General features: G+C 40.1%; 1 protein-coding gene across 1 annotated transcript in view; it reads left to right on the forward strand.

Moving 5' to 3' along the window:
- Positions 1-504: 504 nt before the first annotated feature.
- The window catches only part of SOCS6 (suppressor of cytokine signaling 6), a 68101-nt gene continuing 54141 nt past the window's right edge, over positions 505-14464 (forward strand). The window contains exons 1-2 of the mRNA XM_046024091.1: positions 505-636; positions 3057-3195. The gene's annotated coding sequence lies outside the window, so the exon portion shown is untranslated. The remainder of the gene's footprint in view (positions 637-3056; positions 3196-14464) is intronic.

Raw genomic sequence — 14464 nt, forward strand, 5'->3', positions numbered from 1 at the left:
GCGGAAGGAGGGAAACGGCGCCGCAGGTGTCCGGGTGCTGAGCAGAAGCTCCCTCCCGCTGCACCAGCTTCCGTTCTCCACGCCGCTGCTGCCTTCCCGTTCCCAGTGATAAAGTTCACGTGTATATTGGGATCCATAGGCCCACGTGTGAACCTAAGGCAGCCCGCACCTACGGAAATGCCTGTCGAGGAACTCCAGCGCAGACCAGTCACAGTCCAGCACTTAGCTAGCTGTAGCCAGCTTACCTCACCCTAGAAAACAGTGCCTGCCTGCTGCCTGCCTTCCGAGAACATCCTGGTCCCCCGCATATCATGCCTCATTTCTGCATTGCCTCTCCCGATGCTCTACAAAACTCACTCTTGCCCCAGATGGCTGCAGAATGGCGTTCCACTGCTCCGCGAGGCACTGCATTCCCCCAAGCCATGCATTATTTGACCTTGGATGAAGGACATCCGAGTCACTGCTACATTGTAGATTTGTCACAGCTATTCGTTTGCCTTGTTTCAGACTCAAATCCTGAGCGGACCTGGTGTCCCTCTGACATGCTGATCATGTTGGCTGTCTGTCTGGAACTGTATGTTTGCCTCCTTTACCGGGATTGGATTTCTGCTCAGACCTGATAACCAGACTGACCAGGTAGGTGAAGGAATTTGAATTTCATGGAAATGGGATGAAAAGCCACTGTCTGATTTTAAACAGGGAACCCGACCCCGAGTAGTAGCTGATTCCCCACCTGGCTGCTTGCAGTCACTTACCTACCCGGTCCCTCTGGGCCTTGGGGTCGTGACTCCTGGGATCAGAAGCAGCAGGCCTGGGAAGTCAATCCTGAGTCAAATACAAGCTCCGTAGCACCCAGCGGCAAGTAAGGGGCAAAACCACTTAATGTCTTTCAGCCACAATCCCGTTTGAGTCAGGTGGCAGTGGAAAGGAAGTATAGGCAGAGGAGACCAAAGCACAGAGTCTTCCCTTCCCGGGGCCCATAAAAAGCAAGTGGGAGAAAAAGTTGAAAGAGAAAGGTAAAACCTATCTGCAATGATCAAAAAAAGCGTGACCTCATGACTAAAGGTGGCAGTGTAGTTAATCAGCAAATCCTGGCAAAACGCCCACCAAACTCATCAAGAGTCAGTAGAGGTCTCGTGGATATATCTCAAATACGGAGAAATACATTTTAGGGATATCTTTGTCTGTCTTCTGCGGCTGCATGTGGGGGGAGGAGGCGTGGGGGCAGTGACTGCTGGGAGGATGTAATAGAATCATGAAATGCTAGAGGGGAGGACGGGGCCTGGCTCCTTGCCAGAAGCAGAGGCTTAAGGGTGTAGTGTTGGCTTGGGAACCACCTGAATTCTGGGCTCATCTTCCCAAAGGCACGGAGTCCGTCCCGCTTCCTCTCTCTGGGTTCAAGGAACAGTTGGGTAGGGCAGTTAGCAAAGTCTGAAAAGTGAGAGTAAAACCCTGTCGATTCAGTTTGTAAACCAGTCCATGTGGCCACCTTAAAGAACTCCGACTCGCTAGGAAACAAAATGGAATTGGGATAAAAATCTCTTTGAAGGGTGTGTTCAAGAAATGAATGAAGGCATAGCACCGGTCCAGCTTGAACGCCTAGAGCCATTTTCAATGACTGAGCTTTCATTAGAATAAGCAAGAAATTATTTTTTACTCATTACAGCTTTATTAATGACGTCAACAACAGAAACATCACTAGTCCGTGGTAAGATTTCACTACTAGGGAGGAGTGACAGGGTACTGCATACTTTGCAGAGGTGGGTCTTTGCTCGTGCAAACGAGCTAGGGTGTGGGAGAGCGCTCCGGCCATCCGGTGAAGTTACAGGCTTCTGAAAACAGACGCAGTAGAGTACACTTCATTCACAAACAATGGAAAACCCACAAATTCGTGCATTACTTACTCTGAGGCTCAGATATGAGCCAGAAACAAGCAAAAAATAGTCTTATTGAGAATTTTGAAGGAATTCTTTTTTAAAAGGCTTTATTTTTTTCTGTTTAACAATGGTTTCTTTCTTTATATAAATTTGTAGAGCATTGCAAAGCAAAACATTGGCTAGGCTTGAAGGAATATGGAATTCCAAGGAATACAATGGCTGGACTTGTGTGAAGACCAGTAATTAACAGTGAAAATCAACACATGACATTGTTTGCTTAGTTGGACACACAGGAAAACTTAATGTACTCTGGCCCAGAGTTGTAAGAAATTTACCTTTCCCATATTCGGAAACAAAAGACCTACCCTTGATTTAACCGTGGTTACAAATAAAATACTTAGTGCTTTTTGTTTGTTTGTTTATTCAAAGATATTTGTCTCAAAATGTCCTTACAATGGTGCATAATGCAAAGTCCACAGCATAATATTCACACCCTTTTACCCTAGCAAAGAAAAAAAAAAGACTATCACAGGAATTTCTGACAATGTTTTGGGAAAAAAGTGGGACATTTTTTGAGTAGCAATGGAATGTTTTTTTAGTGGGTGGAAACAGTAACAGCAGACACTCAGAAACATAATACTTTATTTTTTTACTTAATGGAAAAATACTTTTAAAATGTATTGCAGTTTATCTATAGGAAAAAATCAGTTTGTAGAAAAGTGAATTTATTCTCTAGGTTTCAGAATCATAAAATTCAGACAAAAACTTAAGCAATTTTATTTACATGGAGAATTTATTTAAAGCTCTAATGTAAAAAAAAATTTTTTTAAATAATCATTGTGTTGAAGTGTTGAAGTCAGACAGTTAGGGTTTTTCTTTGTTTTTACAAATATTCTGAGATGCATAGGGAATTATAGAGACCCAAAAACCCCGATTTATATCAGTGGTTTTCCATGTATGTCTTTTCAGTGTGGGAAAACAGTGAAAACAGAATCAGGCATCATATTCTGTAGTGCGTTGCTTAGGGACACAGATAGATTGCTGATATGATGATCAATGTCTATCAAATATCCATGGCACTTTATAAAAAAAACACTAAGACATTTTTGTGCCAAAAGTGCATTCAGTGACAATAAAAACACCCGCATGAATTCCTAGTGTGCCATTTCCTTTTTGCAGCGCCCGCCTTGCCATTCTGTCACACCGGAAGACGGCTGACAGAATTCTTCTCATCAGACCATGCCACCTTTGCTGTAATTGGTGTCACAGCCAATGGTCCAAGATTCCAGTGCGAGTGGAACACAGAAATCAGATAATGGTGAGTGGTTCCGAGGCTGGCTGGACATGAAAACTCCCTTGAGAGCTATTTTTGAAAATCACTATAAAGCCAAGAAAAGTATAGAATTGTAAGAATTAAAAATAAGTCCCCGTCCCTTGCCTCCCCCCCCAAACCATTTCCTAGAGATAGGCATTGTCAACAGCCCAGTGCACATCTTTCCAGACATCGTGTGCGCCTAGAGAAGCACGTAGGAGGAATGTGGAAATAGAATATTTCCACTCTCATTTTTAGATAACTCTAATGTTATTATGCAGATCACTGTTCTGCAACTCTTTTTTTAAGCATTTCTTTCCTCACTTGATCTGAGGCGGAGACTAGAGGTTTATTCAGTAAAGACACTGAGGGGTTCCAGACCACGGATTTCTAATAAAGCCAAAGCATGTTGGGCAGAGTCAGATGGCACCCTCTTCTTTGCACCGGAAAGAGGAGGGTAAGTGAGAGTCTTTTGCTGGGTGACTACCCAGCAGTAGATTTGCCGGACAACATCGTATTTCTATTTTTTAATTTTTTTGAGGAAACTCCCTGTTTTTTCCAGTTGCACCAGTAGACATTCCCACCCGCAATGCCTGAGGCTCCCTTTCCTTCACATCCTCGCCAACGCTTGTTATTTCTTGTCTTTTTGATACTAGCTGGTAAATACAACATAAAAATAATGAAAAGTCAGAAAGATGTAACTGATGATCTCAACAGCAAGAATAAAAGTCAGAAGTTTCCTTGGTCTACTAATACAGTTACTCGAGGTTTTTCTTTCTTTCTTTCTTTCTTTTTTTTAAGATTTTATTTATTTGTTTGAGAGAGAGAATGAGAGAGGATGAGAGAGGTCAGAGGGAGAAGCAGACTCCCCGCTGAGCAGGGAGCCTGATGTGGGACTCGATCCTGAGACTCTAGGATCATGACCTGAGCCAAAGGCAGTTGCTTAACCAACTGAGCCATCCAGACGCCCCTATTCGAGGTTATATGGAGACAAGGCAGTTTATATTTTATAGATGAAGATATCTGGTAAAACAACTAATTTGAATAATCACTTTCACAGTTAGCAAAAACATTTAAAAACAAGCTCGCTGTAATAAAGGAAAGCTTTGTGAACAACAGAGAACTGTGTGGCTGTTTTCACTTCGTACGTAGTTGTGTAAGTGGATATATTCAGGGTTGACAGACTTAGCAAACAGGAAGGCAGAGCACAGGCTTAAATTTGAATTTCAGATAAACAAATGAATACTTATAGTATCAATGTGTCTGAAATATTGTATATGTTCTTACGTATTTAATTAACATTGCATGTTTTCCTGGAATTCACATGCACCGGTGCTTACCGAATTTTATCTTGCAACCTGGTTGCAAGCCTGCTGGTAAAATCAGTGAACATCCAAGCAATGCCTACTTTCCACTTTAATGCTTTTAGGAAAATCACATCAGAAAACTGTAAAATACCGACCATTTAAATCTTACTGAACGTAAGCGTCTCCTGAAACAGAGATCACCATTTGTATTGTCAGATAGCACTGTACGCCGGTCAATTAAAATGCAAATTGAGGCTATTTTTCCTTGATGAACATACTTCAGAGATGAATAAAACTCATGAATAACTGATTAATGGTGAAAAATGATATATGGGTTTTAATGGCACTGTTAGATAAGTTAATCAGTGAAATTGGAAACAGGAAAAGGAACAAATGGCTGTGTAATTATAAGATGCGCTATGGATTATACAACAGCAAGACATCTCCTTAAGGGAATTCGGTACACAGGACTATTTCGAGGAAGTAGTGGGGCACGCATAATCACATTACATGCGTCCTTCTCTACCTAACCAGCAATTTTGTCCAGCTGGAATCTAGTTAAATACATTTCAAAGTCTCCCTTGAGGAAAAAGAAAAGCCACAAAAAGGGAGAGGGGGACTAGTTTCCGCTTTTGCTTTGGAAATGTGGAGAGAAAGTATAGAGTATGTGTGTGTGCCTGTCAATGTAGGAATAACCAATGGGGAGAGGAGGAGGCAGGGGTCGTGGGGCGGGGGGGGGGGGGGGGGGGTGGGGGGGAATGGGCTAAACCTCTTTATTTTCCCCTGTGCTTCTCCCACAATGCACCCCTCGAGACAAAGGACTGATGCTATCTGTGGCCTAAGGATGGCTTCAAGCATAAAACCAAGAAATTCTAAAATACGGACAGCTATCACTTATAACTGAGATGTCAGAGTTGCGGGACGTATAGCTTTTAGGGAGCAAGGGAGAAGTCATTTGGTACTTAAAAAAATGACGGATGTATCTTGACGATAAACAGTGTGTGCATGAATCATCCCAAGATGTTTCCATGCATCCATTTGTGAAATGGACCTGTTCTTGTGGGTTTTCAATATTGTCTCCTAATCACCTCCCCCTTCACTCTGACATCCTGGCCTTAGATGTGGCCAGCACGGGGCCTGTCCTGTCCCAAGCACACGTCCCACACCTTCCTTCCTCTTTTTTTTTTTTTTTTAATTAACATATAAGGTATTATTAGCCCCAGGGATACAGGTCTGTGAATCGTCAGGTTTACACATTTCACAGCACTCACCACAGCACATACGCTCCCCAATGTCCATAACACCACCTTCTCTCCGCCCCCCTCCCCCCAGCAACCCTCCGTTTCTTTTGTGAGATTAAGAGTCTCTTATGGTTTGTCTCCCTCCCAATCCCATCTTATTTCATTTTTTCCTTCCCTAACCCCTAAACCCCCCACTTTGCCTCTTAAACTCTTCATATCAGAGAGATCATATGATAATTGAATCATTAAAAAATCAGTCTTTCTCTGATTGACTTATTTTGCTCAGCATAATACCCTGTACTTCCATCCATGTCATTGCAAATGGCAAGATTTCATTTCTTTTGATGGCTGCATAGTATTCCATTGTATGTATATACCACATCTTCTTTATCCATTTATCTGTTGGTGGACATCTAGGTTCTTTCCATAGTTTGGATATTGTGGACATTGCTGCTATAAACATTCAGGTGCACGTGTCCCTTCAGATCACTGCATTTGTATCTTTAGGGTAAATACCCAGTGGTACGATTGCTGGGTCATAGGGTAGCTCTATTCAACTTTTTGAGGAACCTCCATGCTGTTTTCCAGAGTGGCTGCACCAGCTTGCATTCCCACCAACAGTATAGGAGGGTTCCCCTTTCTCCACATCCTCGCCAGCATCTGTTGTTTCCTGACTTGTTAATTTTAGCCATTCTGACTGCCACACCTTCCTTCTAATTCACCACCAACACTGTTGAGAAACAAGGGCTGGCCCTCATTCCTGGTTTTTCACTCTTCTCTGTGTGAATTCATTTGGCTCTGGCCTGTAGCTCTGTGAGACTCAAGAGAATTAGATGAAAGTTTTGTTCTAAGTAAAAATTAGAACGTAACAGTGTGTCTCCTTATTTTGACATATCGGTCATCAGTTTCCAAGTTGGGGAGATAATCTTACATTTAAAAGTCATGTGTTCATGGGGCACCTAAGTGGCTCAATCAGTTAAGTTGATTAAGCCTCCTGGTTTCGGCTCAGGTCATGATCTCAGGGTCGTGGGATAGAGCCCTGCATCCCTGCGTCTGACTCTGAGCTCAGCGTGGAGTCTGCTTGAGATTGTCTCTCGCTCTTCCTCTGCCCCTCCTCCGACTCGTGCTTGCTCACTTGTTCTCTCTCTCGCTCTCAAATAAATAAATAAAATCTTCTTAAAAAGTAATATGAAGTTCGTGGGTTTATGTAAGTAAAATCCATTTTCTTCCCATCAACAGAGAAAAAGGATTAAAATTTGAAGACAAGCCAAAATACAGAAGAAGCAAAACTCTCTGAGTGGTGAGGAACTGTAACGAAATCATGGGTGACTGGGCTTTGCTTACAGTTGGTTCTAAAACTCAAGTGAGAGTAAAGTTGGATCTGTGGAATACATGCCACGTAACTGATATGCCCCCCCAGGACATTGTCCTTTTTTGTCAGCACAAGAAGAATCTGTCTTATTAAAATTGTCTTACTGAAATTCTTTTTACTTAAGATCAACTTCTATGAGTAGTTTCTCTAACACAATCCCACCGGAAGGAGAGGCAATCGGAGCTGATCAGTAGGGGCATGACTGATTCCTTGTTGGCCAAGAGAAGATCAAGAACAGGCACTAACACTTGCCAATTCTCCTCTGAGAGCTCAGATTTTGTATTTCGTATGCATGATTTTCTCTTCGTTTTGCTTAAAAACCATTTGCTCGTTTTTTCACACCAACGCTGTATTCCTCAGAATCTCTCTCTCACCTTTACGCATTGTTTTACAATTGCCCGTTGCACATAAATCATTTCTTCACTCCATTGCCTTCCAATACAATTCCCTCATTATTCAATGAAGGGGGCTACATTTTTAACACCGGGCACTTTAATATTGACTTGAAGTAATTAGTCTTTTTTTTTTTCCTAGTGAACAAAATGGGATGTATCTAACATACAGAATTTACATGGAACTTTCACATGGGAGTAGACCATAAAAACTATATTTAACCTGGAATCCTGAGTTCAATAACAGCCCCTTTCCAACCCTCTCATTCTCTTCCCGTGATTTTTATTAATTTTTCAACTACTGTTAATGTTTTAAAACATAAACTTGAAAGAACAATATGATGGACAACCACACTGCACACATCGTGACATTTTAGTTCGATTTCAGTGCGGCTCCAAAAAAGATACGCTCCTGTACAATCACGATACCATTATCATACCCAGGAAAGTTAACAATAACTTAATATCCAGTCTATTTTCAACTTCCCCCAATTTTCTGCAAGCGTTTTTTATAGCTGGTTTTATTTTAGTTTGTGTTTTCAAGTGAAATGGATTGTTTGTGCTACTTGACAGTGATGTGCGGATCTTGAATGTGAATATGGAAACATAGATTCCATTTTATTTAAGTGGAAAGGCTTGGTGAGATTCCATTTACATATTTCCGGCTATTTTGTAGGTGATGAGTGTACTTCGTATCGCATCCCACCAAGAAGTACATAATGTTAGATCATTCTAAGACATGTCACATAAGGCAGAGACAGCCAGATCATTCCACTGTGGGTCCTTTTAAACTTTGTGTTTAGGAAGTACAGTGAGTCATTTATAACTTAGAAAATGTTCTCCTAAAAATCATCAGCTATGCAAAATTACAAAATAAAAAACCACAGGGTTTAGGAGGACCTGGGGTTAGAGGCACAAATCACAAATAATAATAATAATAATAATAATAAAATGGAAACCCAGTGAAAATGGCAAGAAATCAGTTTTACGCATGCTAAATGGATAAGAAATACATAAACACTATAGAAATAGGGCATTTTCTCCCCCAAAAGCCTGCAGTTTGCATGTGGGTGTCAGGAAGGTGGGTCTGGTAAATGAGGTCATGCATCAGCAAGTGTTACACCCAATTTGAGTTATGCTCAAACTGTTCCCTAATACATCAGTCACGTTGGAACTAAACTGTGGCTTCAGAAGAAGCATGATAGCAGGCGGCAGCCTGTGCATCGACACTTGCCATGTGGATCTCCTGATTCCCGCCAATCCTGCTCTCCTGGCTGCGGCATCCAGGAGTCATTCCTGCCTGACTCAGTGATGTCAAGAGCAGTTGCAATGCAGTGATTTTCAAACTCCATCAGTCCTCTACATTGATAAGCTCACAGTCTATGCAAGTGCTTTTCCGCATCTCTCCAGTGGGTGATCTGTGTTACCTCTTTGCGCTACACGTGAGTCTAATCCTTCTTTTCCTGTCTATCCTTCCAGTATTTTAAAACCATGATTTTAGATTTTCTCAGTCTTCCTGTGTCCCTGTTAAACAACCCCCATTTCTTTATTTCTCGTATCACATGTTTTGAAATTCCTGTACCGTTCTGGTCACTATCTCTTGAATAAGCTCCAGTTTGCATCCAGAAAATACAGTTTTCCCAGTGAGGTCTTACCGAGTGGACTGAGACAATTGCCTTCTTCACTCTGGATGTTATGGTGCTAGTAACGCAGCTGAAGGTCAGCATAGCTTTGCTAAGGTCACATCTTGCTCTTGGCTCATATTTTCACTAAAATTGCTGAGCTAAATATCCTCCAACCAAACTTGTCCGATTTTATTTTTTAAACTAGGATCAAGAACTTACTGTGTTCGATGCCAGTTTAGTAAATTCAATCCAATTGCCCAAATGTTCTGTTCAGTTTTATATACTAGCTACCAATCTAAGGGGCTTTATATTTTTATCCAAGTTATTAACAAATTTGATCAGCAAAGGACTGAGGACAAAGCTTGCCCTTGATTGCGGTCATCTGACATTTCTTGATCATGATCATTCAGCCAGAGTTCAATCTATCAAACCACCCTTGCCTCAAGCTAACATTTCTCTACCAAATCTTCAAAGATATCACATGAGGACCTTGTCAAATGCTTTGCTGAAGTCCAGATACTCTGGATCTGCAGTGAGGCCCTTAATGACCCGTTTAGTCACACTTTTTAAGAAAGAAATAGAGTTAGTGTGACATCACTTGTCATTAGTGAAACCATGCCTTATGCCTCATGATGCTGGTTCCCTTTCCAAGAGGTTCATAAACTACTGAATATCAAGCAACTCATTCATCAAAGTAACAAAAGAAGCTGTTTTTAAAAAGTAAACATGGAGTACATTTAGGGAGAATTATCTTGAAATTCAGACAAAGTACAAAGTTGTAATGCTTGTTTCTTCAAAATTCTTAAACTTTCTAGTGTGCTTTCTGACCATGAATTAGTATTGTAGAAGCATGAAAATATAATACATGGCAATACGTGATTAATTTTAAAAGGAAGCCTTTCATATTTAGTGCACATTTAGTGCATTATACAATGCATATTTTGATGTACTGTTATAAGTTTAATTTTTATACATTTTTAATAAGTCGTTATTTTCAAGGCTTTCCAATATTTTAAAGGAAAAAATGTTGAAGTTAGTCCTGTTCTTGAAACCTGCTTTTAAAATTTTAACATCATTACCTTGTAACACGGGCCGTGCAGCCGCATTAAATGGCATTCCCACATGAACAGCTTTATGTGATGTTTGATAGACCTATAAATCTATGCAGAGAGAGAAGGAGTCAGTGAACAGGGTCCAACCGAAGGCTCAATCAGTAATTTCGTGGCAGACAATCCTGAAAATAGATTGGTGTGTGTTAAAATTTAGCATTGCTATTGTACTCTGGAGTGAAAATTCGTGCAGTAAAATTGACACACTGTTACTTCATAAAGTTAAACACCAGTGAGAAGTCCAATGACTTTTTTTTTTTTTTTAAGATTTTATTTATTTATTTGACAGAGAGAGATCACAAGTAGGCAGAGAGGCAGGCAGAGAGAGAGGAGGAAGCAGGCTCCCCACGGAGCAGAGAGCCTGATGCGGGGCTCGATCCCAGGACCCTGAGATCATGACCTGAGCCGAAGGCAGCGGCTTAATCCACTGAGCCACCCAGGCGCCCCCCAATGACTATTTTTGTACAGACTTAGAACACTAAACTGGCCATAAATTTTCCTAAACCTAGAACAACACCATCATTGTCTTTGAATTCAAGTAGGAAAATCACTTAGTGCAACACCTGCAATTTCTCTTGTGTTAGCGCTGCTGAAAACTAAGGGTGAGGTATGAGGTTGAAATTGTAGAGACATACAAATATACTTGAACTGATGCACTTAAGTGTCCGTTCTGTTTATTTTAGGATATTAAGACAGTTAAAGAGCTAATAGGCATGCTTTAGCTATCGGGGATTGAAAGTGGATATACAAATAATTTTAACTTTATATTAAAATTGGACTCCAATGCTAGGCATCTGATCCAAGAAAACGAATATGTTTAATATTGTCACAATATGTGAAAGACTCATTTCAGTGTTTAAAAAAACAGAAAATACTGGAGCTCCTGGGTGACTCAGTTGGTTAAGTAACGGACTCTTGATTTGGGCTCAGGTCGCGATCTCAGGGTCGTGAGATCGAGCCCTGGGACAGGTTCTGGGCTGGTCACAGAGTCTGCTAAAGACTCCCCCTCCCTCTCCCTCTGCCTCCATCACCTCCCCTAAAATAAATAAATAAATATTTTTAAAAAATAGAAAATACGGAAGTCCATTTCAAATGGAATAAAAAAATAATCCTAGTTTTTAAAAGGATAATTTAGGGATGCCTGGGTGGCTCAGTGGGTTAAAGCCTCTGCCTTCGGCTCGGGTCATGGTCCCAGGGTCCTGGGATGGAGCCCCGCATCGGGCTCTCTGCTCAGCGGGAAGCCTGCTTCCCCCTCTCTCTCTGCCTGCCTCTCTGTCTACTTGTGAGCTCTCTCTGTCAAATAAATGAATAAAATCTTTAAAAAAAAAAAAAGGATAATTTAATTTCTTTTTTTTCCTGGAGAGATAATTAGCATTTTGCCTTTAATTAATTTGAATTTCACTAGGAATTCCAGATCTAAGTATCACCTGGTAATTTTTAATTTTCATCTTCTCTTGAAATACTGATTTCTTTTCCTTGAAATATCCAATAATTGTCACATTAGGCAAGGAATAAAATTCATCAGATGAATGATTCCTTCATTTCTATCCACATTGAAAACAGAAATTCCAGTGATTTTTAAAAATCTTGGTAATCACTATGATTATTAACATTAATGTTTATTAAGCTAACCCATATTTTATGGAATTATGGAATATGTCTCATAGAAATGAAGTCAATTTGTTAAAATTAATCATAAAAATCATAATAAAATGAAGTCAATTTGTTAAAAGTACATCTTACTATGGAAGGTTCAAGGTCGCTTTCTTATGCACTTACTTATTTCTCTCCCTTTCTCTCACCCCATCTAAACAAATTCCGTTAATTACAAATTTAGCTCTGGCTCAGGAAATTACTGACCATGCTTTTCATCTGTTTGTAGTGAACTCTCCAGGACTATAAAATTAGTGGGATAGAACATTGCCCTGTTTCTGTGCCAATTACTTTTAAAATAAACATCTTTGAACTAAAATGAGCATTGTGCCAATTTATGTATATGATTTAGAAAATGATTTTTAAAATTAGAAGAAAGTCTTGGCTTTCTTCTTAGTTTCTGGGGGCTTCGTTTCTGTGATGGTCTAACATTCTAACATTACCCAAGTCCATTATCCTCTTCAAATTGATGAGTTCCATTATGGATGACATTTAATTAAATAAGAGAATGCATATCTTATTAATATGAATGTTCTTATTTATCTCTTAAGAGGGAGTTCGCACAGTAAAGAAACTCACATTTTAATTGTTACATTAAAGAATGTCTTTCAGGTTGGGGAATATAAAAAGCTTTTGAGGTATAACTGGATTCCAAATACTGTGTTACACGCAGTTCATTTCACACACTGATGGATTAAAATTCGACCTTTTTTTCTCTTTTATTCCTTTCTGGCATGAATGAACTGTCTTGTGATTCTTAGATATGTTGGTCATGTTTATCATACTTATTTTTCCGAAAATATTTTTTCTTTACTGATATAAAAATATTCAAATATTTTACACAAATAAACACAAATATCTTATGGACCAAATAGCACGTGGTCCATAAAAGCAAAGGTTTTGGGGTGTGGAGAGAGTGGTTGGGTTATGGACGTTGGGGAGTGTCTGTGCTATGGTGAGTGCTGTGAAATGTGTAAGCCTGACGATTCACAGACCTGTACCCCTGGGGCAAGTAATACATTATATGCTAATAAAAATAATAATAATTTAAAAAGCAAAGGTATTCAGAGGAAAGAAAATTCTGACATAATTTGTTCTGACTGTTATTACCCAATGCATTGTCACATTTTCTGTCTGAGATGGATATCAGACAGTGAACATACTGTATGCATTAGAGCTGGAACTTCGAAGGATAAATTCCAAAAAGAGAAAGAAAATAAGAAAAATAAAGAAAGAAAAATAAGGTAGAAAAAAATAAGAAAGAAAATAAGAAAAATAGCCACTTCTAAAACATCAAAAAAAAAAAAAACCCTAATTAAGACCCTTTGTTTCCCATGCACACACATGAAGAACATGTGCGACATAATAATGAGTTTCAAATATGTGGAAAAGATTCTATATGGAGAGAAGGAAACTTGTCTGTGTTTGCAATGAATGTCACAATCAGAAATGAGCTCCTGCGGAGGGATTTTCACTGGCCCAATAAAAGGTCTTCACCTTCCACTGATAAAATACTGGAATCACAGCAGGTTGCTTACTAGAAGTAGTTTAATAGAAGGATAGATAACACCAATTTTCTGACCAATTTAGACATTCATAAACTAAAGAGAGAGAGAGAGAGAATGGCATTAATATGGATAAGCAAAATGCACAGGTCATTTAAAATTTATAAGTTAATGATTTTTTAAATATTTTCACAAAACCTGATAACGACCATAAAATGGCTTGAGAAATAACAAAAATAGCTAATTTGAATTTTATTTCAATTTCCAAATCTTAGCCTCTGTGCGGATGCTAATGGCCTCAAAGCAGGCATTTGGATTGACATTAATTAGTTAATTATGTTCTCAGAGAGAATACCATTCCACAGTGTTATTTCTAAGATATTTTAGAAGGTAATGAGGCTCTGAAATTGTAGTTGAAATGGCGTTAATAAAGAAGAAAGTAACGGGAAGTATTTTAACATGTAGGGGAGATAAAAGGGAAGCTAAATAGGGCAGATAAAAGAATGGTATAAATATGTGGGGGTTTTACTAGAGACGCAAAACCACCATATATATTCTTTGTTATAGAACATGGGTGTATTGTATGGCTTGACCTTGCACAATCATGGGAGCTGGTTAGGCGGTCTCGGTCAGGTCTTTCTATCTGCTATGTGGTCTTCAGTCGCAGGGCCATAGGCAGGAAGGGAAGACCAGACCCGGAAAAGTGTCAGGGAATCTGGAAGTCGAGGGGCAGGAGCTGGAGCCCACAGAGACAGACTGGAACCTGCTAAGTGCCCATCGCTCTATGCTGGTGCTTCAGGGGAAGCTGGCACTTTCTGCCTTCAAGCTAAACACACACCAGGCCCAGGCATCAGAGCAGCACAGGGAGGGTGTGGAAGAACGCCCGCACCAGCAAGGCGAGCCGGCAGGAAAATGCAACCAAATGGGTGAGCTGCCCCAAAGCCTGTGCCTCTCCACTGATCTCCTGAGCATCGGAATAATCTAACCGCCGCTTCACTTCCCTTTTGCAGATGTCTCTGTGGCTCCCCCAACCTCCCCCCTCCAACCAGAAATATACAGGGCCCAGAATTC

The sequence above is a fragment of the Meles meles genome, chromosome 12 (genome assembly GCF_922984935.1).
Source record: "Meles meles chromosome 12, mMelMel3.1 paternal haplotype, whole genome shotgun sequence".
Taxonomy (NCBI): domain Eukaryota; kingdom Metazoa; phylum Chordata; class Mammalia; order Carnivora; family Mustelidae; genus Meles; species Meles meles.